This window comes from Oryctolagus cuniculus, chromosome 2 (assembly GCF_051225735.1).
Source record: "Oryctolagus cuniculus isolate XC-2025 breed Fujian yellow rabbit chromosome 2, ASM5122573v1, whole genome shotgun sequence".
Taxonomy (NCBI): Eukaryota; Metazoa; Chordata; class Mammalia; order Lagomorpha; family Leporidae; genus Oryctolagus; species Oryctolagus cuniculus.
Window position 1 is genome coordinate 63,975,726 of NC_142868.1, and position 25,213 is coordinate 64,000,938.

Here is a 25,213-nt window from a genome sequence, read left to right on the forward strand (position 1 = left end):
AATTGTACATGCTTATGATACACTGTGTTACATGTATACAAAAAATGTGTAATGATCCAGCCACCAGAATTAGCATTTCTATCTCCCTATGCATCATTTCTTTGTGTTTAGAGTCTACGAAGTTCTCTCCTAGTTCCTCCTAAAGTCTGTCCTAGGTAGTTGTACACTGTGGTCACCGCACTGTGCTGCAGGACACTCTGTGTAACTGTTTTCATGCTATCTGACCTCCCTGTCAACCCTCGCCCCCCACCTTTCCTAGGTCTAGTGGTCACTCTTCTGTTTTCGTGGCGATCCACTGTTCTGTACATGAGGGACAACAAGCGGTGCTTGTCTTCCAGGGCCTGGCTTATTTCACTTTGTGGCCTCCACTTCCATCCATTTTGTTGCAGATGACAAATTGTCATTCTTTTTATAGCTTGAGAATATTTCAGAATCCAGTTAGACCACACTTTCTCTATCTGTTCATGTGCTGTGGGACGCCTCAGTTGATCGCCTTGGCTATTATAAATAGTGCCACAGTGAACACGAGAGTGCAGGCACTCTGAGAACTTGATGCAGTTTTCTTTGATATTGGCAATGTGTTTTAATTATGTAAACCTTCTAACGTACATCCACCAAAAAAACTCTTTTACAAATACCAGGTAAAATAACAATAAATAGGAAGAACTGCACATACAGTAGCCGGAAGTCTAGAAGACCATAAACTCTCACCATTCCCCTAGGTGTTACCATACTTCTTATGAAAGACAGTAAAGCAGTTAAAACTGCAGTAAATTATTTTATTTGATGACCTACTATTTCCCTTTTCCTTTTTTTTCCCCTAGTATCACTGTTTTCTTTTTATCTCATGCAAATCTAAGCTTCTTTGAAACTATATTAACAGAAATTCTTCCCAGCAGGGAAGAAAAAAAGAAGTTTTGTCACAGACCAACTGCTATTAGAAGTGAGTCAAGCAAGAGCAAAACAAAATATATTTTCAGGTCTTAAGATATGGGGCTGGCATTGTGGTACAGCAAGTGAAGCTGTTGCCTGGTATGCCAGCATCCCATATGGGGGCCAGTGGAAGTCCTGGCTGCTCCACTTCTCACCCAGCTCCCTGTTAATACAACTGAGAAAGCAGAGGAAAATGGACCCGGTCCTTGGGCCCTGCCACCCATGTGGGAGACCAGAATGGAATTCCAGGTGCCTGGCTTTGGCCTTGTCCAGCTCCCACTGTTGCCATCATTTGGGGAATGAACAGGGGATGGAGGATCTCTCTCCCTCTCTTTTTATAATTCTGCCTTTCAAACAAATAAATGAATCTTTTTTGAAAATGTGCCAGGTGGTATATTTTTATGTGTGTTTTTTATCTATTAAAATGAAATAAAATATAATAATATATATAAAATAATTAGAATTACTACCTCATTATATTATACATCTGAAACTATATTATATATCTTTACTATTGATATGTGATTATTTTGAGGAATGGACTACTACCTACACTTTGGAGCAGTAGAGCAGTGTTTCCAAGGAAAAATGTATGTGATATATAAGCAGTAATTCAAATGGATTTATCATGTTTATAAAATTGTATATCCCATAAGAAAAAAATATCTCAGTTCTCACTGAAGGTATCAGTGAGCATAAGGATAGGTACAAACAAGGAGGACAATGCAGCTTAGACACCAGGAGGAACGCTCATGTGAATAATGTGCTTCAAAAATATGCCAGTTAGTCAATTCGGGGTGTCTTTAAAAAAAACTACTCAATTATACTTGTGGGTTGATTTCTACAAATTTTTGCCAAGACAACTTTTTAAAAATACTACATCAACCCTAGTTTCCTCCTGTAAGAGGCCAAAAAATGGAGACCAGAAAGGAGTTAACTATTCTGCAAAATATATAATTTCATCCATGCAAAGATAAATTAGATGGCTTATATGACCATGTTTTTTCCTTTGTTTGATTGTTTGTAGCTGTACACTGATACTTCTTCAAAGAACTGAACGCAATGCATTTTTAACAAAATCACAATGACTGTTACTTTCATGAAGATTTATTAATACTGACTACTAAATAAAAATGTCAAAGACACAGTAAATATCATGCATAAAAAGCATAAAGAAATGCAACATTGGTTTGAGGACAAATAGGAAATGTAATTTACATTCTGAGTAGAAAATGAATTTCTAGTAATGTTAGGCAAAAAAAAATTATAGGCAAAAATGTTAATGGTTCTCATGATACTTGAATAAGAAGGCAAAATTGAAACAAAGTCAGGTTCTCTGTGATATGCAAACAAGGTTGCCCTTGGAAAAGGTTCAAATGAACTTCCTGCCCTTGATATCTCTTTCTTGGGTACCCAGTCCCTCCCATAATCAGGGATCTAAGAGTATCTGACCAAAACAGTAATAAGTGTTTTATGTTCTCCACTCATGGTACCTTTTCTGGCCTAACTTCCATCCTTTCATAGCAATAATTCTCAAAACTTTTGACTATAGTTCACTGAGGAATGGCCACACCCCGATCTATTTCTTCCTCCCTGAGAAGTAAGACTTGTATAACAAAATGTTTGGAAAGGAAGAAAATAAGAGTCAGCATATTTCCAATACAGCAATTACACAGCAAAACCAAATGATGAACAAATTCAAAATCTAATAGCAGTGCTACAAAGTTGCTAGTTAATGTTTGTCTGCAATGAAGACCAACCCAAAAGAGGAATAAAGATCATATGTCCCGGCTGGCGCCGTGGCTCAATAGGCTAATCCTCCGCCTTGTGGCGCCGGCACACCGGGTTCTAGTCCCAGTCGAGGCGCCGGATTCTATCCTGGTTGCCCCTCTTCCAGGCCAGCTCTCTGCTGTGGCCCGGGAGTGCAGTGGAGGATGGCCCAAGTCCTTGGGCCCTGCACCCGCATGGGAGACCAGGAGAAGCACCTGGCTTCGGATCGGTGCGGGGCCGGCTTGGAGGGTGAACCAACGGCAAAAGGAAGAACTTTCTCTCTGTCTCTCTCTCCCACTCTCCACTCTGCCTGACCAAAAAAAAAAAAAAAAAAAAAATCATATGTCCCAACCCAGATTTCAGAAATTGTAGCAATTATTTATGTGAACATGAATAGCCATAGCATTGCAAGACTGTCAAGCACTGAGTTGTAGTCAGATGTCTTCATGTAGTACTGGTTTAGAATTCTCAGTTAGTTCTAGTAAAATGTGATATTCATTTGGCCACTTCCTTCCAGCAACTCAGCCTCTATGGAATGACATGCTATTCAACTGAAAGCAGCAAAGTTGGGTTTTATGTCCACCAGGATGAAGTTTGAAGTTCCACAGGATTACATGGGGCACACTTTGACCTTTAGCTAATGGACGAGGGGAAATATGGGGAACCTTATATCTCTGTAAGCCACAGAGATGTCTTTACCCTTCCAAAAATATCTCATCAGGATTTCATCAGCCCATGGACAGGGAAATGAGCAGAAGAAGCAACTTGAGTCAACAGTAGATTGGTCAGTGATCACATTAGAGATCAACAAAAATTAAAGGGGATCTGGTAGGATGAGGATATACAAGGGACAATTCAAGGTGGTAGGTGAACTGCCCTATTGGATTTGAGTTGAGGTCTTAGAGATCCACTGTTGCATATGGAAAGCCTCAATGCTCATAAATCCCTTTACTAGAGCTCTCTGTGTTAAATGGTCCTTGCCCATTAAAGGCAGTGCTTTTGTGAGAGCATCCTCCATTTCCCAAGTCTTTTATCAGTGTCAAGTTAAGGTGACGTCTTCCCTTTACTGTTCTTCATTTGCTCTACAGGGAGGCAATTCTGTCTTCCATGAGGGTTCTGTGACAACTTGTCTGAACTTGTGAAGCTAGCTGTACCAAGTGTATATTCTAATGTGAAATTACTGCTTTTGTCCTATTAGGCTCAATTATAGTATTCACTCACCACAAGAGTTGATTTACAAGCATCTTGCACTCTTATGTGGAGCTTACAGATAGGAAAAGTATTTCATAAACATGGCCTCCATAACCATGTAGGCTGGGTTCCCTGTTGGCCAGCAATATGTTGTGCAGATATATTCATATGGAGCATAGGATTTAGGTCTGAATAGATAGAAATGATCGAGTTAAGGCTTTTCTACTAATAAATCTTTAAAAAAAAGTTTTATCCTGAAGAGTTGAAATTTTATTTCCAGAAAAGCCAAGGACAAATGTGAATGTGATTCCTGGTTTGTTTGTTTGTTTTCCCTTTTTTTTCTTCTTTGTGGCGTTGTTGATATTGATGACCTTGAAGGAGACAAGGGGGCAGAGAGACATAAAATGCATTATTTGGAAGTGGATTTTGACAGTTTAGGTTTTCTGATTAAAAAAAAATAGTAGTCCACTTGACCCTGAATCTTCTCTGTATTTGGTCATGAACACATTGGCAGTCCTGTGATCCACTTCCCTACACAGAGGCTGGTAAAAATGAGGGTTTGAAGCTTGCTAAAGCACTTTCCTCATTGATAAAATTGGCAGTGACCTTAATCAGTGACTCTCTAAGCTTTTTAGCACTGACAGAAATAACCATTTTTTTCCACTCTGTCTATTTTCATCATAGACACATTTTTCCTCTGATCTTCAGATATGATACATGTCCCTGTGTTTGTAGAGCTTAGAAATCTGGTCACTGTGCTCTTCTTCCATTTGTGTCACGATTCTTATCTGAATCCCCCAGAATATATATTGACGGAGGCTTGATTGGAAAAAAAAAACTCAGAATACAGAAAAATATATATATATATGAACATAGAAATCAGTTTAAGGCCAATTTAAGAAATCAGTTCAGTTGCTACCGTTTATAAACCTGCACAGAATATAAATCACTCTGTTGTAAGCTATATGCATTTTCTATAAATTCTCACATCATAGTTGTTTCCTAAAAATTTGCAAGAATTAAAAGTTATTAAAAGCTGAAGATAGTTTTTGCAAGAGAAAAGTTAATAGTAAATGATTATTTTCATTTGCTTAATATTTGGAAACCTTAATCATGATTGCATGGCTAAACTCAACAGCATCCTTAAGTAGATATTCTCCATAAATTAACATGTTATTTCTATGCTCTGTAATTTTCAAAAAAATCACAGCTTTTGTCAATAAGGTATAGCCGCATCACCAAGTCATAGTCAATCTAGAAGTTTCTCATACCCTGCTGGCTAACTCTACAGTGATCCACCATGAGTCACGTCCATTCATAATTAGGATGAATGAACCAGGGGTTCTGCCACTCCTGCCCCGTGTTGTTTCATTACCATCTAATTATACTCATTATAAATCTTATAATTTTGAAAGAATGAAAAGTCATTACAATTATATAGTTAGAAGAGATGGCGTTAGGGATGGTTATTATTAGCCCTAGGAAAACTAAGTTCTGGATCGTTGCATTATGTTCAAGATCCCTTTCGTGGAGAGGCTGCTTTTCAGAAAATAGGACTGTAGTTCACCAGTGATATTAAATGCTATGATTACTTAAATAACCATACTATGCTCTAAAACTACCTAAATATAAGCAGTGAAGGAAAGATTATATTGGCATATCCAGGAAAAATAATTATGATTAAAAAGCTATTGTGTTCATCTTGAAATTGGTGGGCCTCTTGATCAGTATCACTTCACTGTAGTATTTGAGTAATAAAAATAACATGCTGAAAATCTTAATGTCAGTCATCGTGAACACTGGAATATATACTTATAGATGGGTATATAGATATATAAATCTATCACATTTCCTAAGAGTTATAGAAAGTACAAAGTGTAAAATCTCCTCCACATCTCTGACTATGCTTGCCACTAATTCTAAATAGCCGGTGATAATGAAAAAACTTCGCTGAAAAAGTGAACTGCCAGAGGCCACTCAGTGGGTTCTCTCTACAAGTCAGGTGCAGTGCCATGGACAAGAATCCTTCCCTGTGGAAAGGCATCATGGTTTAGCAGGGAAAGCTTTGAATCACGGGACTGTTGTGAGGATGAGGGCTTTCACATGTGTGAAGCATCTGCCCCTGGGAGAATGTGGATAATATCACAGGATTCTTGACTGAAAGAATATTATATGATGTGTCTAGATTCCTGGCTCAGATTACAGAACCCTACAGGGCCAGGCCACTGTGCCTGCCACTATTCCTCAGTATTACAGCCAAAGATGACACCTCTCAAAACCTATATAAGAGGATCCCAAGGCCACCTAACTTGTGAGGGTAGAGTAATCTTGCTAAGGGAGAAGGGAAAATGACCTTTAATCACCAGCAGGGACCCCTGAAACAATAAGTCGTTTTATGGAATTCACTGCCTACCCCAGCCTCTTATGTTACCCATCCAGAGTGACAGTCATAATTTGTAACAGTGGCACAGGCACAAATACAAGGGTTGCTATAAAAATTAGTACTGATGTGTGTGCAATGACCATATATCAGGCAGCTCCATAGCCCCACAAGTTTTCATAATCACCTTTGCATCTACATAAGTGAGCCACCAGAGAAATAACCACTTTTCAGTATGAAGCCTGCTTGAATTTGCAAACACTCCTCCCTTGGGCTTAGCTGCCTCTCTGAAGCTTGCCTGGCTGCTCTCTCCTGGTGCCCAAAACTTCAGGTTGCTTCCACCCTACAACATGCAGGTGTCAAGGCCCTCCCTCTGAATTATACACTCTGACTTCCACCCAATCTCATTGCTTAAACATCACTTCTCTGAGACTCCAAATTTTTTATCTGTGCCCTTGGACTGGGTTGGTTCCTCTCCCACAGATTCCTCAGTAAACCTCCTACTACTGACCAAATATTATCATACTCCTTTGTATCGTTTTTTTCCCCGATAAATTGGGAGTTCCATGAGGCCTGGGCTCATGCTTTTCTTTCTGATTGCTAAATCTCTGAGCTTAGCAGAGTGCCTGGGACATCATAAGTGACTCAATATCTAGCACAGAGCTTTCACCTGTGTTTCACCAGATATGTTTCACATCTGGAAGATGTGTCCAATCAAGCTGAGATGCATTAATTTCCCTTCTCACTCCCATTATGTTCAACCTCTGGCACTTGGTCATTTTTGTCCCATGCACCTGAAGTGCCTTCCTATCCATTCTTCCCTGATCCAGTTCTAGAGATCATGGGCATCCTTCAACCACAGCATAAATCCCAGCTCCTTGACAAAGTATTACCCATTACTCCCTTTGGAAGTAGCCTCTTCTGACTCCTAAATCCCATAATATTTGACCTGTACCTCTTTTATGTACTCACCAATTTGATACATTTATTATACTTCTTTGTCTACCTAATTTCCTTGAGGAAAAATTTTACATTGTACAGCTACAAGTATTTTGCACTGCCTGGTACCTATTAAGATACTTAGCAAATGATTGAATGTTAAATAAACAAGTTGGCTTGTAGTTACCTGGATAAATACATTGTAGTATAGTCAATCCATACAGTTATGGTAAAATGAAGTCTTTATAGTATAACAGTTTTTCTATTTTGCTGTTTCTCCAGGCTTGTGCCACAACCAATATCTTTGCTTGACAACTCTGACAAGCAAACTGTCACAAAACTGAGGGAGAGCACACGCTTTGGGTAAGCAGCATGTAAACTTCTGAATCCAATGGTAGTCCCAAAGCTCCTGTTTATGCCCACATTTTGTTTAAAGTTCTGTTTAATAAATGTTTTTTGTATTCTCTTCTATTTGCTTGGAAATTTGAGGGGGAAAATGAGGAAAAGCTTTCAAGGAAATGGTGGTTTTCTAATAGACTTTGGTATACAACCTTCTAGCTATGACACAATGCCGAGGAGAGTCCCTATATTTCTGGAAGAAAGGTATATCTTAGAGTAAATTTTTTAAAGTATAATGTACATTTAGAAACGTGTGCAAGTTCCAAAAGCACAGATAATGAACTTCACCAAAGTGAGCACATCTGTATAACCAGGGCATGCTTAAGAAACAGCTTCCCATAGTCCCAGGAGACCCATGACCCCGCCTACCACCCTGCCTCCAGCACCATCAGTTACGCATAGTCCTGACTTCTAACATTAAAATCCATATCTCTGTATATAAACAGAGTGAGCTGAGCTATTTTTTCAAATGACTTACAGCTAAAGGAAAGACTGAAAAACTGAGCAGGAAGGCCAAGTGATTGTCCTATTTACGTAGCAGCTGTTTTGCCAGATGACTGGACAGCTAATTGGGGCTGCATGGCTGTTATTTTGAAACCCAGCAACATCACCTGCTTTAATTGAGGATCACTGCTGACTAAGCACTGTACTCAATTTTCCCCTCATATTTGGGCTCAATAAATTATAATCCAAGCTCAGGAAAAATATTCATCACATCAAACGTTCACAGTGACTGTGTTTTATCATTAGAGTGAAAGATTTTCTTTTAGCATTGACTGAAATTTGATAATTAACATGGGATGAAGATTTGTCATGGTTTTCTCAAAGGAACCAAGAAAACAGACGATTGGCTAAAGACTTAGTAACACATCTGTGAAAGGCATTACTGTATTTACCATACAAATGAGAAATAAGATCACGTTTATTTCAAGAAAGATAACTGTCTTTCCACTTATCTATTCCAGAGGCCTTGCTAATAGTCTCTTCACAATAAATGGCAATTAAATGCTAACATTTAAAATGCTCCACTTAATGATTCAGATAGTATCTTATTGATTAGGATTCTGGCCAGAAAGATAGGGTCTCTACCTATCCTAAATTAAAAAAAAAAAAAAGTCACTGTCCATTTCTTGATACTATTACTAAACATTGTCATTTTCCCTCCTATGTTATTAATTTTCATTTTAAAACATCTATTGCCATTCTTAACAATCATTTCTATCACCCAAATCATCTCTCCACATTTAATGTCATTACTGACTTACAGATCACCAAGTAATATTTTATCTGATCTTGTCCATTATGTGTTCATTATCTGTCACCCAGAGGAACTTCTTGACTTTGCTTGTAAACTATAGGATGCACTTTGATTTAGAGAGACTTGTAGCTGTATATCTATCTGTGTCACCTCAGCAGGTACTCAAAGACAGGTTTAATCAGTCTTTAGTTATGTGAGTGTGCATGCAAAAAGAGCATTTAAAATAATCATTCCTAATCAAGTTTTATTTGAGACTATTCTTTTTATCTTAAAGGATATGTCTGTTATAGAGCATTTAGTGAGTTGGAAAATTAAAATTGATATTAAAAGATATAATTCAATAATATCCCAAATGTTAAAATGTTGAGAACTATAAAAATAGATACTTGGAATACTCCTATAAAGAGGTCTTCAAAATGTTCTAGAAAATGGACACTGGTTTTTAATCTCATTTGTGTGAACATTTTGAGTTAACCACTTAGCTGTTTTAATATAAATACATGTGAAAAACAAAAAAAAAATTTTAAATAAAGACAGGGTCAATTCTACCCTTCCACCTCATTAGGCAATCATTGCTCAGCCAAACCAGAATGCCTTAAGGGTTGATTTTGAGGTCAGAGTGATACTTAAGGTGATTGTCATTCTATGAGTCTGCTGTATGGACTGTTTTCCATGTTTGAGCATTCACTCCTTTTTAATTATATTATTATTACCAAACACTTATCCTATTTTTATGATCACTTTAACACTTCATCCTATAAATATGATCTCTATAACACTTAGCATGTTATTTTTACCACCCAGCTGAAGGGGATTCAGGGTCCAATGGCAAGCTTTCAAGCTGTACCCTTAGAAGTAAGTCCATAGGAATGTACGCTGAACTACACAGCTTTACAGTTACAAACTTAATACATTTTAGAATTGCAACTTTAGGGTCATGGTGATTTTTCTCTCTGTGCCCACCCTCCCATTCATACTCCCACACCCTCTCTTCCTTCTCTTATTCTGACTCTTATTTCTAACTAAGATCTATTTTGAATTAACTTTGTACACATATGGTTAACTATATGTAAAGAGTTCAACAATTAGCATGAAAGAAAAAAAGGGTAAGTAAAATAAGATAAAATAAATGAAAAAGAAAGGAGAAAAAATTTAAAAATTCAAAAAGCAAAACTGTTCCTCAACAGTCAAGACAAGGGCTGCTCAATGTCATTGTTTCTCAAAGTGTCAATTTCACATCTACAGGTTGACTTTTGGGTGCTTTATCGGTTATTACAGGTCAGGGAGAACATATAGTACTACTGCTGTGTAGTATTCCATGGTTTCCACATCCCATAATTTCTTTATCCATTCTTCAGTTGACATACATTTAGGTTGATTCCATTTCTCTGCTATTGTGAATTGAGCTGCAATAAACATGGAGGTACAGATAGCTCTTTCATACGCTGTTTTCATTTCCCTTGGAAAAGAAATCCCAGGAGTGGGATTACTGGGTCATAGGGTAGGTCAAGATTCATGTTTCTGAGGTAGCTCCATACTGTTTTCCATAGTGGTTTTACCAATTTACATTCCCACCAACAGTAGGTTAGGGTATCTTTTTCCCTATATCCTCACCAACTTTTGTTGGTTGTTGATTTCTATGTGAAAGCTATTCTGACGGGGGTGAGGTGAAACCTCATTTTGGTTTTGATTTGCATTTCCTGTTGGCTATTGATCCTGAGCATTTCTTCATGTGTCTGTTGGCCATTTGGATTTCCTCTCTTGAAAAATGTCTGTTTAAGTCCTTTGCCCATTTCTCAACTGGGTTGCTTGTTTTGTTGTTGTTGCATTTCTTGGTCTCTTTATATAATCTGGTCATTAATCCTTTAATCCTATAGTTTGCAAATATTTTCTCCCATTTTGTCAGTTGCCTCTTCACTTTGCTGATTATTTCTTTTGGAGTACAGAATCTTCTAATTTCATGTCACCCAATTTGTAGATTTTGGCTTTGATTGCCTGTGCCTCTGGGGGTCTTTTCCAAGAACTCTTTGTCAATGCCAATGTCTTGTAGGGTTTCCCCAATGTTCTCTAATAATTTGATGGTGTTGTGTCATAGATTTAGATCTTTAGTACATTTTGAGTAGATTTTAGTGGAAAGTATAAGGTAGGAGTCTTGCCTGATGCTTCTGCATGTGGAGATCCAGTTTGCTCAGCACCATTTGTTGAAGAAAATGTCCTTGTTCTAAGGGTTGATTTTAGCTACTTTGTCAAAGATGAGTCGGTTGTAGATGTTTGGATTGATTTCTGGTGTTTCTATTCTGTGCCAGTGGTCTATTTATCTGTTTTTGTACTGATATCAAGCTGTTTTGATTATAACTGCCCTGTGGTATGTCTTGAAATCTGGTGTTGTGATGTGTCCTGCTTTGTTTTTGTTGTGTAAAACTGGTTTAACTATTCAGGGTCTCGTGTTTCCATATAAATTTCAGCATTGTTTTTTCTATATCTGAGAATAATGTCTTTGGTATTTTGTTTAGTATTACATTGAATCTGTAAACTGCTTTCGGTAGTATGAACATTTTGATGACATTGATTCTTCCAATCCATGAACATGGAAGATTTTTCCATTATTTTGTGTCTTCTATTTTTTTCTTTAATGTTTTGTAATTCTCATCATAGAGATTTTTGACATCCTTGGTTAAATTTATTCTAAATTTTTTGGGGTAGCTATTAGGCATGGGATTGATCTTAGAATCTTTCTCAGTTGTGGAGTTTTCTATGTATACAAAGGCTGTTGATTTTTGTGTGTTGACTTTATATCCTGCTACTTTTGTAAACTCTTCATGAGTTCCAATAGTCTCTTAGTGGAGTCTGTTGGATACCCTATATATAGAATCATGTCATCTGCAAATAGGCTATTTTGACTTCCCCCTTCCCAATCTGTATACTTTTGATTTCTTTTTTCTTGCCTAATGGCTCTGGCTAAAATTTCCGGGACTATATTGAATAGCATTAGTGAGAGTGGGCATCCTTGTCAGATTCTGAATCTCAATGAGAATGCTTTCTGCTTTTATCCTTTCAATAGGACACTGGCCATGGTTTTGTCATAAATTGCCTTGATTGTGTTGAGGAATGTTCCTTCTATTTCCAATTTACTTAGAGTTTTCATCATGAAAGGGTGTTGTATTTTGTCAAATGCTTTTTCTGCATCTATTGAGATAATCGTATGATTTTTGTTCTTCAATTTGTTAACGTGGTGCTTCACATTGATTGATTTGCAAATGTTGAACCATCCCTGCATACCAGAGATAAATCCCACTTGGTCCAGGTGAATGATCTTTCTGTTGCTTTTGGATTAGATTAGCTAGTATTTTGTTGTGGATTTTTGTGTCTATGTTCATCAGGGAAATTGGTCTATAGTTCTCTTTATATGTTGTTTCTTTTTCAGGTTTAGAAATTAAGGTGATGCTGGCTTCATAGGAAGAATTTGGGAGGATTCTTTCCCTTTCAATTGTTTTACTATATCTTGAAGATAATTGGAGTTAGTTCTTCATTAAATATCTGGTAGGAATCAGTGATGAAGCCATTTGGTCCTGGGCTTTTCTTTGTTGGGAGGGTCTTTATTACTGATTCTATTTCTATCTTGTTTATTGGTCTGTTTAGATTTTCTATCTCTTCATAGCTCATTTTAGGTAGGTTGTATGTGTCCACGAATCAATCCATTTCTTCTAGGTTTCCCATTTTATTGGCATGCAGCTCTTTGTAGTAATTTTTGATGATTCTTTTTATTTCTGTGGGGTCTGTTATATTTCTTTCTTCATCGCTAATTTTATTGATTTACATCTTCTCTCTCCTTTTTTTGGGTTAGTTGGGCCAGTGGTATTTCAAATTTGTCTATTTTTCAAAAAACCAGCTCCTCATTTTGCTGATCTTTTGTATTGTTTTATTAGTTTCAGTTTTGTTCGTTTCTTCTCTAATTTTAATCATTTTTTTCTCTTACTAGTTTTGGGTTTGGTTTGCTGTTTTTCTAGGTTCTTTAGATGCATTGATAACTCATTTATTTGATGCCTTTCCAATTTCTTGATATAGGCAATAATAGCTATAAATTATCCTCTTGATACTGTTTTTGCTGTATCCCTTAAGTTTTAATATGTTGTGTTGACATCTTCATTTGTTTCCAGAAATTCTTTGATTTTTCTTTTGATTTCTTCAATGACACACTGTTCATTTAAGAGCATTTTATCCAGTCTCTATGTGTATTCATATGTTTTAGAGATTTCTGAATTGTTGATTACCAACTTCATTCCATTGTGGTCTAAGAAGATGCATGCTATGATTTCGATTTTTTTTTTTACTTTGCTGAGATTTGCTTTATGGCCTAGCATGTGGTCAGTCCTAGAGAACAGTCCACGTACTGATGAGAAGAAAGTGTATTCTATAGTTGTAGGAAGGAAAGTTCTGTAGATATTTGTTAGGTCCATTTGGTCTATAATGTTGGCTAACTCTGTTGTTTCCTTGCTGATTTTCTATCTCATTGATCTGTCCATTGCTGAAAGTGGGATAATTGAAATCCCCCATCACTATTGTATTTGTGTCTTTATCTCCCTTTAAATCCATTAACCTTTTTTTAAATAGCTAGCTGCCCTATAATTAGGTTCATATACATTTATAATAGTTACTTCTGCCTGTTGAATTGATCCCTTGATCATTACATAGTGCCCCTCTTTGTTTCTTTTGACAGTTTTTGTGTTGAAGTCTATTTTGTCTGATATTAGGATGGCTACACCAGATCTTTTTTGGTTTCTGTTAGCACTCAGTATCTTTTTCCATCCTTTCACTTTCAGTCTGCAAGCATCATTATTGGTGAGATTTGTTTGTTGTAGGCAGCAAACAGCTGAGTTTTCTTTTTTATTCGATTCAGCCAATCTGTGCCTTTAACTTGAGAGTTGAGGCTATTTACATTCAGAGTGACTATTGATAAGTAGAAACTTTGCCCTGCCATTTTTCCTTTAGTATTCCTATTGTTTTTACTTTGGATTTCCTTTGTACTTTTGCTGGGAGTTTTTCTGCCTTCACTTTCTTTTATAGTAATGACTGTGTTTCTGCATCCCTATGTATAGCACATCCTTAAGCATCTTTTGTAAGGCTGGACAGGTGGTAACAAATTCTTTCAGTTTCTGTTTATTACAGAATGTCCTTATTTCATCTTCATTTATAAATGGAGCTTTGTAAGGTATAGTATTCTGGGTTCAGTTTTTTTTTTTTTTTTTTCTCTTAAGATTTGGAATATATCTCACCATTCTCTCTCTGGCTTCTTTCATTCAATATGATGTCTATGAGCTTCATACCTGTTGCTAAGAATAACAATAGTCTTACATTTGCTTTTTACTGTTCATTAGTTTTTATTTAAGTTAATATTCCACCATTTATTATCATTATCCCATTTGACATTTAGATTGTTTCCTAGGTATTTTTTTAAGATTTTATTTATTTATTTGAGAGGTAGAATTACAGACAATGAGAGTGAAAGACAGAGAGAGGCCAGCGCTGTGGCTCAGTAGGCTAATCCTCTGCCTGCAGCGCTGGCACACCGGGTTCTAGTACCGATCGGGGCGCCGGATTCTGTCCCTGTTGTCCCTCTTCCAGTCCAGCTCTCTGCTGTGGCCCAGGAGTGCAGTGGAGGATGGCCCAAGTGCTTGGGCCCTGCACCCGCATGGGAGACCAGGAGAAGCACCTGGCTCCTGGCTTCGGATCAGCGCAGTGCACTGGCTGCAGCGTGCCGGCCACAGTGGCCATTGGGGAGTGAACCAACGGAAAAGGAAGACCTTTCTCTCTGTCTCTCTCTCTCACTGTCCACTCTGCCTGTCAAAAAAAAAAAAAAAGAGAGAGAGAGAGAGAGAAAGGTCTTCCATTCACTCGTTCACTTCCCCAAATTGCTACCATGTCCAGAGCTGTGCTGATCCAAAGCCAGGAACTTCCTCCAGCTTTCCCAAGAGGATGCAGGGGCGCAAGTGCTTGGGCCATCTTCTACTGGTTTCCCAGGCCATAGCAGAGAGAAGGATCCGAAGTGGAGTGTCTGGGACTAGAATTGGCACCCATATTGGATACTGGCACCATAGATGGATGATTAACCTACTGCACCACAGTGCCCACCCACTATCTTTTTTTTAACTTTTATTTAATAAATATAAATTTTCAAAGTACAGCTTTTGGATTACAGTGGCTTTCCCCACCCCCCATAACTTCCCTCCCACTTGCAAGCCTCCCATCTCCTGCTCCCTCTCCCATTCACATCAAGATTCATTTTCAATTATCTTTATATGCAGAAGATCATTTAGTCAGCGCAGTGCGCCAGCCGCAGCACACTGGCCGCAGCAGCCGTTGGACGGTGAACCAACGGCAAAGGAAGACCTTTCTCTCTATGTGTATGTATGCTATGCAAATTGATATTAGAACATATTAATGGCCGGTGCTTCAGCTCACTTGGCTAATCCTCTCTGCCTGTGGCACCGGCACACTGGATTCTAGTCCCATTTGGGGCGCTGGATTCTGTCCCGGTTGCCCCTCTTCCAGTCCAGCTCTGCTGTGGCCCGGGAGTGCAGTGGAGGATGGCCCAGGTCCTTGGGCCCTGCTCCCACATGGGAGACCAGAAGGAAGCACCTGGCTCCTGTCTTTGGATCAGTGCAGCGCACCAGCACGGTGCGCCAGCCGCAGTGTGCCAGCCATAGCGGCCACTTGGGGGTGAACCAACGGAAAAAGGAAGACCTTTCTCTCTGTCTCTCTCTCTCTCTTACTGTCCAACTCTGCCTGAAGAAAGAAGGAAAGGGGAAGGGGAAGGAAAGGAAACTACCATGAATGAATTTCAACATTGTTTGCACCAAAATACATTTATTCAATTTAATTCTTTCCTGAACTTTTTGAAGCATTTGAAACACCCTTGTGTGTATAACTTTACAATAAACTGTTATGTATAATCAAACAGTGTTTCAGAATCTTTGTCTTATTTTGTATTTCTACCAAAAATATATCTGGGGACAATGTTGTGACTTAGCAAGTAAAGCCACCGCCTATGATGCCAGCATCCCTTTGGTGCCAGGTCATGTCTTCGCTGCTCCATGTACAGTCCAGCTCCCTGTTAATGGCCTGGGAAATACAGTGAAAGATGGCCCAAGAGGTTGGGCCCTCTGCCACCCATATGGGAGAACTAGATGAAGCTCTTGGATCCTGGCTTTGGCCTGACACAGCCCCAGCCTTTGCAGCCATTTGGGGAGTGAGCCAGAGGAAAGGAGATAGATAGATCTCTCCTCTCTCTCTCTCTCCCCCCCTCTCTCTCCCCCCCTCCCTCTACCTCTCCCTCTCCCTCTCCCTCTCTCTACCTGTGCCTTTCAAATAACTAAATGTGTGTGTGTGTGTGTGTGTGTTCTGTTTGTCCCAAATCTTAACCAGTCATTCAGTGTTAGTCTTCTGGATTTTAGCTTTTCGTGTGATCTCTGGCTGCAATCTGCATCTCCTTTATGAATAATGATGCAGAGATTATTTTCATGTTTACTAATTATTCATGTATCTTCTTTTCTTGGAATGTAAGTTCAAGTCATTTGTCCATTAAATTTTCATAATTTGTAGTATATTTTGGATATATGGCCTTTGTCATATTTTGTGTTTTATGAATGTTTCCCCCTGGTCTGTGAATTATCTGTTTTCTTAACTTGTCTTTTGATAGGCAGGTTTTTTAAACTTTTAATGGTGAATGTTTTCTGCTTTTTGTGTCCTCTTAAGTAATATTTGTCAATACCAAGTTTGAAAGTTTTTAGTTTTCACTTTTACCTTTGGGTCTATGATGATCCTGAATTAGTTTTTATTAATAATGTAAAAGATTAAGATGCATTTCTTCATATTTATGTATAATCATTATAGCATAATTTCTTGGAAAATCATTCCTTTCCAAGTGGAATAGTTCTGACACTTGAGTGAAAGTCAGTGGATCATATAATTATATGTCTATTTCTCATCTGTTTATTTTATTGTTCTAGTTGATTATCCTTCTAACAATACCACACTATCTAGAAAACTGTAGTATTGAAATCAGCTAATGTTAATTCCTCCAACTTTATTCTTCTTGTTCATGATTGCCTTAGCTACTTTGGATTCTTTCTTCTTCCATATCCATATTAAAATCTGGTAGTCAATTTCTACAAAAAAAATCAGCCTGTTGAGATTTTGATTCACATTGTATTGAGTCTTTGAATCTGTTAACATGGCATTGCTCTCCATTTATTAGATCTTTTATCATATTTTATACTTTTCAGTTTACAACCTTCACACATCCTTTGTTAGGTTTATCCTTATATATTTTATCTGTGGCATTATCACTTGCGTTTCTAGTTTTTCATTTCTCTTTTGTTTACTACTAATATGCAGAAATACAAATGATCTTTAAAATATTAACCTTTTAACTTATTACTTCTAGTAGCTTTTTTCCTTTTCTGAATATCTTTGGATTTTTAGGTAAACATTAATTTTGCTATGAATCAGGAGTTTTATTTTCCAGCTATTAAACTTTTGATATCTTTCTGTTATCATATTAGCCTGGACTACCTGTACAATATTGAACAGAAATGACTGGATCAGACATATTTGCCTTATTCCTAATCTCATGAGGAAAATGCTGAGTGCTTATTATTAAGTACGATGTGCTAAAGACTTTTTGTAGATGCCTTTTCATATTAAAGAAGTTCCCTTGTGCTCTTACTTTAAGTGTTTTTTCTTTCTTTTTTTTAGTCATGAATGGATGTTGAATTTTGTTAAAAGCTTTTGTTCAAATGATCACGTAATCTTTCTTCCTTTTCTGATAATTTGGTGCACTAAGTTGATTTTTAAATGCTTAATACATATTCTTGCATTATTAGGATAAGCCTTTTATTTGGTCATGATATATAACCATTTTATATACCCTGAATTTGATTGACAATATTATTTGTCTATATTCAGGAGAGATATTCGTCTCTATTTTTTCTTGAGACATTTTTCTCATATTTTATTACCAGGATATTGCTGATGTCATTAAACTAGTTGGAAAGTATTTAAGCATTTTCCCTGTCTTTTCTTAAATAATTTGTGTAGATTTATTTATTCTATAAAATTTTTATAGAAATTCTCCAGAGAATTCATTTAGGCCTGGAGTTTTCTTGCTGGGGAGCTTTTTAATTAAAAATTCAGTTCTTTGAAAGAAATGGAGTTAATATGTTCAAACTTTTTCTTATCTTAATTTTTATAAAGTGTGTTTTTAACATACTTATTCCATCCAACTTGTCAAGCATATTTCTATAAATGTCCACAATATTCCTTTATTATCCTTTAAGTGTTTGCATGATCTGTGAGCATATTCTTCCATTCTTGATATTGGTAATTTGTATTTTGAAATTTTCTTTTTTTTTGACAAGTCTTACTAGAGAGCACTAGTTTTATTAATTTTTTTCAAAAGTGCCAATTTTGGATTGATTCTCTTTATTTTGTGTTTATATTTTTTTGCTCTTGTTTATTTAAAACTTTCTGTTCCCTATGTTGATTTTAATTTGATCTTCCTTTTCTAGAAACTTGTGGAATGAAGATCATTAGCTTTAAGTCTTCTCTTCTAATTTTAGTATTTTAATGCTACACATTTGTCTTGAATCATTTTCATTCGTAGTGTTCTTAATACTTAGCTCAAAAAATTTTCTAGTTTCTCTGATAATTTATTCTTTTACTGTGCATTATTTGAAGGTATGTTTTATTTCCAAGACTTTGAGGATTTTTCCATATCTCTAATTCTTGTTGACTTTTAAGTTAACTTTATTACCGTTTTATAATTTGAAATTTATGCGGAGATTTTATTTTATAGGCTAGCATCAGCATAAGATCTCTCTGGGTAAGTGCACTACGTGTATCTGAAAGAGGTATGTGCTATGAAGCTGTGGAGTAAACATCAACGTATCTAGTATGGTGAATCAGGTGTTTCAAATCTTTGTTCTAACTATTTTATCTACTTTAAAAATAATATATAGCTATATAAAAGTCTCTTAATGTTCATTCATATATTTCATTTTTATTCTGCCAATATTTGCTTCATGCATTTGTAAAGCTCAGTTTAGGTGCATCCACATCTAACTGTTGTTAGGGTTGTTCCAAGATCCTAATGACTTAGCCCTTTCATCATTGTGAAATGTCCCTCTCACCACTCAGACTGCGTTGGCTGCAGCATCCCTCCATGCTGCAGGATCCTGGCTATAGGATATTAATTGTCACAACATACAGTCACTCTGCTTGATTACAAGGAGTCTTGCCCTCCATGAGTGCAACACAAACCTTAGCCGAAGACCCGCAGGGAGTCTTCTGACAGACTTCTACCCTGCCTCCTTTCCAGCCCTAGCCCTCAACACTCCCTGTCTGCTACCCCACAGCTTCCGATGCTTCAGCAGCGACGGATGCCTGACCTCTGCCCCTCTGTTTCTTATGGACACAGGGCTCTACTTTGGTTCTACTCCCTTGTGCCCACTCTGGAAGCTGTTACAAGTGAGGAAGCCACGCCAATACAGAGTCTCCTTCATGTTCTTCCCTTCTCTCATGAATCACACGCATTGCCTCTTGCTCATTGCCTCAATGCAGTTACCTAAAATATTTTGTTCAGGTGTATGGAAGTTTTGGGTGGGATCATATGTCCAGTAAGCTATTTCACCATAGCCATGTATTAAATATCTTCTGTCATATTTTAATGATAGAAAATAATTACAATAGGCCTCTGTTTTTATTTAGTAGAGCTATAGGACATCTCATCCTCTTCAAATCTAGTGAAATAAATTATCCATCAGTATCTGGATTTACAGGGTAGACACATCTCCTGATTTTCCTAACATGGTCCCAGTTAATGACTACTATTAATAGCTCCCCCATTCACCCTCAGAAAGTCCTACTTTTTACATTAAATTGCCTGATATTCTATGTATGCAAATTTTTTTTTGTACAGGCAGAGTTAGACAGTGAGAGACAGAGAGAAAGGTCTTCCTTCCATTGGTTCACCCCCCAAATGGCCCCTACAGCTGGCGCACTGTGCCAATCTGAAGCCAGGAGCCAGGTGCTTCCTCCTGGTCTCCCATGTGGGTGCAGGGCCCAAGCACTTGGGCCATCCTCCACTGCCTTCTCGGGCCACAGCAGAGAGCTGGACTGGAAGAGGAGCAACCAGGACTAGAACCCGGGGTGCTGGCGCCTCAGGTGGAGGATTAGCCTAGTGAGCCATGGCCCCGGCCCTATGTATGCATATTAATAATAGTGGGAGTTTTAGTGTGAGAATCCTGTAGTCCAGCTTGATCTTCATTATATAAGAGTTTTATTATCCAGTACACCTTTTCCATATTCCATGCTGTTGTTTCTTTTTGTGTGGAATACTTTTATTTTCCTTACAGACTTGAAAATTTACATACAACTTACCTCTTCATTCTTTAAGGCTTTGAAAAAAGTTTCAAATCTGGTACAAAATGTGTTTGGATAAGTAGACTGCATAATACAAGCTGTACTTTTATTAGAAAAATTTTCTGTAGGCGCTGGCATTGTGTTCCAGCAGGTTAAGTAACCACTCACGATGCCAACATCCAATATGGGTGCTGCTTCAATTTCCATTTCAGCTGTTTCATTTCTGATCCTGCTTCCTGTTAAGGCTTCTGGGAAAGCAGTGCGGTATGTCCCCATTACTTGGGCCCCAGCTACCCACATGGGAAACTTGGAACAGGTATTCCTGGCTTCACCCTGGCTCAACCCTGACCATTGCGGCCATCTGAGGAGTGAACCAGCAGATGGGAGATAAAAATCTGTCTCCCCCTCTCTCTAACTCTGCCTTTCAAATAAATAATAAATAAATATTTTTTAAATAAAGATTATTTCTTGTAAGAAAATATATCACATTTACTTAAAAATTTCTTCCCTGTAAGAAGGTTTCTCACTGTCAACATATAGCAGAGTGTTTGTCCTTGTGCCGGTTGATTGGATTTAAGTCAGTGGACTCTGGCATGGGACAAATGTGGCACTTGACATAGCACTGAAGCATTATCAGGAGGAGGGCTTAAGACTGTTTTTACATTTGGAGCCTCTTAGTGCCTCTGACAAAATTAATTATGTACATTTCAACTACCATGGACCCATATTCTGAAAAACACATTGTAACTTGAATATGCCCAAGCACCCTGCAGAAAAAAAAAATTATGCAAGGAAAACTGTTCCATATTTCCAAGCCTGGGAAAAGAATGAATGCTTAAGTAAAACAGCATTTGGGAGTGAATGTGGTATCTTTGACCATAAATGTGACTCTTGTTATTTAAGGGTGTGACGTTCTCTGGACATCATTTCTATCAGTGCCTTCATAGCTTAGTAAGCATGATATAAGACAGATATCTGGCTCATTATTTATTTTCTTTGACCATACACCTGGTTAATACAAACTGACAGCTTGAATTGTTACCTAGTTATTTTTCAATCACTGAGTTATATATCATATTGAAGACAGTAATAAATGTTGAACTTTCAAATCGTATGCAAATATGTTATATTTCCATATATCTCCTGTTCGGCAATTTATTACTTTTATGTTTTTATCTTGAAAACTATTCATAACCTATTTAATGTCAGACTTGTACCTGCAATGAAATATAGAGAACACCTATCATTAAGTGGAAGCTTTTCTTTTATGATAGTCCTTATAGAAGATTCAAACTGTTAGTCAGAGGCACTTATTTTGAGAGAGTAGCAGCTTGGGTGCTATAATGCGTTCCCTCTGTTTTAAAACATCCCAAAGAATGCTGTCAGCTCTAACTTTCTATACCTAGAATCTACTAAATCAGATCAGGCCATTTTTATATAACGGTTGCAAATGTGTTTTTTTGAATGTTAAATCTGTTTCTATTTTTCAATCAATTTAAAATGTGTAGAAAAAGTGTTCTGATTGTATATTATCCAATTTTCATCAGCTGCCGGAAGGAAATGCTGTGAAAATCTGTGATTTAAAACCCTTAAAACTTCTGCTTGAAATGCATGTTTTGTTAAGAACATTAGATATGCAAAGTATTTTAAACAGAATTTTGATGTCTTTATTAATAGCATTTAAAAGTTTCAGGATTTCAGATATTCAGAGATGTTGTTCTCCTTGACTTACAAGGTCATATATTTTAGATTTTAACATTTCTCCTTTTGGAAATCCCTGGAACTATGGAGGAAACTGATAAAAGAAAAATAGCAAAGCAATGTTTTTATTAATAGTAATGCTATCCTTTAAGTCATTGAAGAAATGCATTTTACATAGGATAGAGAGCTGTCAATATCAATTAGCACTTAAAACTCCTTGTATTTAAATCACTTGCCTGTGAGCTGTGTGAGGACTATGAAGATCATGATTTCCAGTTTGTGGTCTAGTTAAATAAATAAAAAATATGCATGCCCAAGGAATGGTTTGCTTAAGCACTCTTGGAGTTTAGAGGAACAAAATAATTTTTTACTCTTCCAATGCTTCATAGCTGAAGTAGAATTTGAGTTGAGAAATGCAGATGAGGTATAGCAGTAATAGTGATGACAATAGTATTGGATGATTGCAATTTTAAATGACATTTTTTTATTAAATCTAAGCATCTACATTGGATGTGACAAAAATAGTGCTGGAAAATATAAAATGAACCAATTACAACAGATGACTTTCTTTTTCATAGCTATATTTGGTTTCATACTAATTTTAAAAAGAAGCACAGAAACTGTTAATTAGTACTGTATTTAGTTTTTTTATATTTAGCTTTACCTACCCTATCAGTTAGTATCTGTGTTCATCCATAAGAGATTGCCAGAAATTTGTGGGGTAAACATGTAGGGATTGATTTTCTTGCTTAAAACAAGACCCAAAGTACGGCAGCCTCATGATATCATTACGACTTTTCTCAGCCCTTCCAGCACCTCCCCCCCTACCAAATTGAATCAGGCCCAAACAGGAGCTAGAGCCCCAGTCATCACATCTCTCTTCTAGGCGTATAACAAGAGAAGGGGAAAAGGATACCAGCCCTCTCTTCAAGAAGGCCCTACAGATGTTCCACAGACCACTTATAAAGCAGTGGCCAGAAGGTGGTCAGATCCACCTCATGATGGATGGAAAGAGCAGCCTTCTAGAAGGATGAGGCCCCGGGCTGAAGATGGGGTTTGGTTTGTTTGTGAGATGAAGAGACCTTGGCTGCTTGCATAGTCTTATGTCAGTTTCTGTCATTCTTAGTAAACATTTGCAATGTTCTTCATGCACATTATGCCATGACTGATTCAAAATGGACCTCACATTCCATCCTTATACCATGGCTATTGCTTATGTGGTTGATGATTTATAGGCACCAGACAAGTCTCAATATGTAGGTAGTCTCCCCATCATAACTATCTGATTGTATGAAGATCAGGAAAGAACTGGACCAAGAATGAGAGTAATGGACATCTGGCTGTGTGATGACTCTACACAAGTGTGCGCATCCTCCTGTTTGGGTGGATGAATGAATAGGTAAGTAGGTCTGTAGGTAATGTGTGGTTAGGCTAACAGAAAAAGGAAAGCACATGAGAGGAGGAGGGAAAATGGGGAGGAGAGAAGAGAGCTGAGGAACTGGGGAAAATCCTTGTAAGTATCCCAAGGGCAGTCTGGCCTAATAAAAATCCACATCTCTCTGTTGACCTATGCTGCTCATCACTTTCATAATGCAAAGCATCATTCTGCTCTGGGATGCTCTTTGTTATGATCATCACCACTTTTTGTAGATAATTCTTTTTTTGCCACATTTCTAAATAGTGAGAGTAAGCATTAAATGTAATATAAAATGAGGCTATTTCCTTCAAAATAAGGATACTTCAAAATTTTAGAAAGTAGAATTAAAACATGAGTATATTTTGGTGCAAAAAGTTGGAATCAATGCATCATTTTTTCATAATATGCATTTTCTATGAAGAACACCTTGTATGCATGGATTTCAGAATCTTTTTCATACCTAAATAAACTTCTAATTGCATTTTCCATAAGAATGATGAAGTACTCCTATTTTATCACATGTTGACTTTCTTATTTACTTCTTAACAAGGGGATGGCTCTACCCATCTGTCTGTCTGTCTATTCGTCCATATCTGCCCGTCTATCTAGCTGGTCTTCTAAGGGCTGTCTGTGGGTCCATGTCATAAGCAGTTTTGTGGTTTTCTCTGTCATTTACCATCTCCCTAGTGGAAGGATGGAGTTGTAACCCATGCCCTTTGTGCAGTGAACGTTCAGCCCCTCAGTTTGTTTTGGATGAAAACAGGCCCTTGTATTGGGCAGTTCCACGATACTCTGTATGTTATTACATTAGACCCCCTCTGGCATGGAAGAGCAAACCCGTTACTGTTCGACAAGTCCATGTGCAGAAATATGGGCCAGCCTACAGAAATCAACTGTCAAGTGAGCTGATTCAAAAGAACAAGAGTCGGTACGATCTGTACAGTGAACTGCTGTCTTTTGAGTAGTCCTCACAGGTGAAAGCAAGAAAAGAGGAAAGGTGCCTCCAACCACATTAGCCACGTTTCCAGGGGCCCTCCTAAGTGAGTTTGAAGAACACACATTCCCCCTTTGTCCCAGCAACAGCTACAGCCTACTCGAAACTAGGTGGAACTGAGAGAAGGTAGATCAGCAGTGAAGGGATTTGCTGCCAGTGTAGCAAGCATGATGCCAAATTCCTGGCACTGTGCAGAAGCTGTTCTCATGGGCATGCATTTAATATCAGCTGTACCATTTAAATTTGTGACGACTGTTGTTTTTAATTTGGTATACAGAATAACAACAATTAGCACGATCAATTTTACCTTTACTTTCAAATATCCTGTTCTCATCTAACTCCTCGAGTGTTAGAGCTCACGATGCAGAAGGCACAGATGTGATTCCTGTGATATTTAGCAGAGGTCTCATACTCTTATTCCCTCTTATAAAATTAGTAGACACACTTGTGGCGCTCAGTTGATTGCACATTCCAACGTGATCTGTCAAATATCAGCACCTGTGAGCTTCACGCACCTACCAAGTTAAGGAAAAAATGCGCTTGTGTTTTTTTTTTCTTAAAAATGTTCAGATTTAATTTTAAAAATAAAATAGGCACACTTCTTCATGTGTCTAAGTTAATTTTTCAAAATTCAACTCTTGCATAGTCAATGGGGAGGGGATAAATATTATAGAATTTTCATTTGCATTGCCCTTCCTGTTCTCTGAAATAATTCGTTGTAATTTTCATGAGACTTCATAATATTATTCATTCACTTCATAATTGAAACGTTGTTAAACTCTGCCTCATGTTGATTCCTGACCTATACCAGCC

The 25,213-nt window shown here is 37.5% G+C and overlaps 1 protein-coding gene across 3 annotated transcripts in view; it reads left to right on the forward strand.

The window, feature by feature from the left end:
* LOC138848472 (uncharacterized) overlaps positions 1-25,213 on the forward strand; it is a 749,635-nt gene that overhangs the window by 572,734 nt on the left and 151,688 nt on the right. For 2 of the 3 annotated variants that reach the window (XM_089325508.1, XM_089325509.1), the window contains exon 4: positions 7,496-7,576. The exons of the other annotated variant lie outside the window; for it this stretch is intronic. The gene's annotated coding sequence lies outside the window, so the exon portion shown is untranslated. The remainder of the gene's footprint in view (positions 1-7,495; positions 7,577-25,213) is intronic. 3 annotated transcript variants of the gene reach the window in all.